This window comes from Mustelus asterias, chromosome 16 (assembly GCF_964213995.1).
Source record: "Mustelus asterias chromosome 16, sMusAst1.hap1.1, whole genome shotgun sequence".
Lineage (NCBI taxonomy): Eukaryota > Metazoa > Chordata > Chondrichthyes > Carcharhiniformes > Triakidae > Mustelus > Mustelus asterias.
The window spans coordinates 51,953,927-51,957,292 of NC_135816.1; positions in this window are offsets into that span (position 1 = coordinate 51,953,927).

Genomic DNA, 3,366 nt, shown 5'->3' on the forward strand with positions numbered 1-3,366 from the left:
GAGGTTGGGGAATGGAACCCTCCAGGATTCTGAATCTGGAAGGTTCACCTGCAGATGCTCCCCCAACCCTCTGCTGTGGTGTTCCAGGGTCATGAGCTGCATCCGTCCCAAACTCCGGAGGCAGCTTCAGGGATTATTCAGATGAGTCCCAACACGGTAGTGCAGTGGTTAGCACTGCTGCTTCACAGCTCCAGGGTCCCAGGTTCGATTCCCGGCTCGGGTCACTGTCTGTGTGGAGTTTGCACATTCTCCTCGTGTCTGCGTGGGTTTCCTCCGGGTGCTCCGGTTTCCTCCCACAGTCCAAAGATGTGCGGGTTAGGTTGATTGGCCAGGTTAAAAAAAACAATTGCCCCATAGAATCCTGAGATGCGTAGGTTAGAGGGCTTAGTGGGTAAATATGTGGGGGGAGGGCCTGGGTGGGATTGTGGTCGGTGCAGACTCGATGGGCCGAATGGCCTCCTTCTGCACTGTAGTGTTTCTATGATTCTATGATCTGCACCTCATGATTTTCTAAAAATGTTTCAAGCTGGCCTGTTTCCCGCCGGCATCTCGGAGAATCTGGAGGGGGTGGGGGAGGTCGGGCCTCCCTCTGCATCCCATTAACGTGATGCAAATGAGGTTCATGCCAGCCTCTGGTGGGTTTTCCAAGACAGGCACCATGACGGGCACCAGCAGTAGGTCCGGCTGTAAATTCATGGCAGCATGAAACCAATTTCTGGGCCTCCTGCCATACTCTCCCCCCGCGCCCACCATTAAACTTGCTGACGGGGCCTTGGGAGAACTCCACCCAGAATGTCTGCAATTAAGCTTTTTCCCTAGTCAATACTCTAACGTTTAAACAATGCTGGACGATGAACCACCGTCTCCGGTTTCTATTGCAGCTTTATTTTGATTTGTGTGGAGACCAATGGAGAGGAATCCATGAGACGCAGAATGAGGAGAGGCCAAGTAATTTAATGCTAAACTAGTCATGTGCATCAGATTGTTCATGTGGTGCTTTTTAGCATCGCAACACAAGTATTCTGATGCACTTAAGCTGCTCCCTCTGTTTGGCAAGCAAACATCGGAGTTGGCTGTTCCACTGCCAAATTGAGACCCGTGCAAAAACAAATCTGTCACTGATGCTGTTGGTAAAAAAAGATTCTTCAATTAAGAAACAGTCTCACATTGAATAAGATTCAAAAACTTACTTCTGTGAAAGGGAAGAAAAAAAATCAAGAGATTTCTTCTTTCACCCACCATGCCATTCACTTTGTCTGGAACCTGGGCACAAACACACTTATTGTCCGAAAGAGCTATTCTTTCGGTTCATTGGATCTCTTGTGGAAGAATGTTTGAATGTCCTCATGGATGTCGTGTCTGGAACAATACTAAAATTCAATTGCCGCTGCTTATAATTGGCTCCCCAATCAGTTTTTCCTCCCTATCCTGGCACTTTAACACAGCTATGCTAATTTGAGTAGCCTGAATTTAAATTAACTTCATTCACATGACAGCTGCTTGAGTCTTAGAGGTATGAATTGTGCTATCTGGATAAGCCAGAGAATTCAGTACAGTATCGGTACATGATCAGTGCTCCACCATTCTATGACAACATTAACACTCCATTTTAAAAAAATAAATTCTAGATACCCGATCTTGGCAACATTAGTAAATTAATGTTTGACAGATTTACAGCATTTCTCTGCCCACTTTTTCAGCATGAGTTAAAACATTGGATTTGTTCTGAAATATTCATTCTTGTAGTAAACTATAAACATAATACAAGCCAGTGCAAGCCTATTTTATATGGGATTTATTGGCAGTAAATACATTTAGATATCTTGGCATTAACATTTCTAACCCCATGCAGTTAATTCTCTTCTGACTCGGCTGGTGAATCATCCCCACTCTGTTCCACATTGTCCTCCAATTCCCTCTCAAACAAAATGAGTTTATTGTGGATGAACCATTTGGCATTCTGGTACTGACAGAAATGTAGTTTACTGGAAGAAATTTTTTTGCTCACTGAAAGTTCCCCACCTGGGTGCAAATTTCATAATTTCCCTGCCCAACACACTCAATGACATATCCTGACTTGGCCTCTATAACCATTATCCTGACATCTTCTCATTTGAGCATCTCATATTCTTCCATCCCTCCCCTGTACTACCCTCAAACCCTACCTTAGCTCTCTCTTTGAGTTCTCCTTTCCTTCACCCTTAGCCTTTTGCATCATACAACATCTTCAATAATATCAATTCATCTTTGAACACCCTTGAGCTCCCTCTCCTCCAAATGCTCCTTTCTCCTAACTTCCTTGAATCCAAGTAAAATTCAGACTCACTTTCCTAATCTTGTCATCTCCCAATGTTTCTGATTCCAAAGTCTCAATTACAAACAAGACAATCTTCAACCACTTTTGTCTTCCTTTCTGCTCACGTCACCCGATCTTCACACAACCTTGATCTGTCCACAGGGGAGAAAAAGTACTTTTTACCCCTTCCATTCAAGTTCCCTCACTTAATTTACTCCCAAACTCCATGTCTTCTGATCTCCATCTGTGACACCTTTGCTTCCAGTTCAATATGTCCTTTCCTCTGTCTTAGATGCATTCAATCCTGCCAAATTACCAATTCCATTCCTAGGTCCTACTGTTCCTGCCAGTATAATCCCAATTATTTTGGCCTCATGACTAAGGATGAAAACACAAACGCACATTGTGCACAATTTCTCTTGTCATTTGTTGTCAGGTTTGGTTTGATTATTTGAGCATTTTACTCTGCCTAGCCAAAACCTTACTACTTCAGGAGCATAATGGAGGACAAGGAAGCTATTTTGTTACCTCTATATTCAATTATTATTTTGCTTGCATTGCTGTCCTTTCCTTTTCAATAGTCCATAAACTCTATCTTGTCAATACTCAGCTGACTGTACCCTATTGTATAGTGTCTCACTTAGCCAGCGCCTGTACTCACTGGCCTACATTGGCCCCCTGTCCCTCAACATGTTAAATTTTAAAACTTCACGTTCAAAAACCTTCATGGTCTTACTCTAGACCTATCTCTGGAACCTCCCCATCTTGATAACCCGTAGAACTTCCCCATCCTTTGGTCCTCTGATTTTGCTATGTTTTGCATCATATGGTGGCAGAGTCTTCAGCTGTTTCTTTCTGGAGGTATCTCAATAAACTTTTCCATTTGTCCAAAGATGTGCAGGCTACATTGATTGGCCATGCTAAATTCCCCCTCAGTGTTCCAATATGTGTAGGGGGATTAGCGGGGTAAATACATGGGGTTATGGGGATAAGGCCTAGGTAAGATGTTCTGTCAGAGAGACAGTGCAGACTCGATGGGGCAAATGGTCTCCTGCACTGTAGGGATTCTA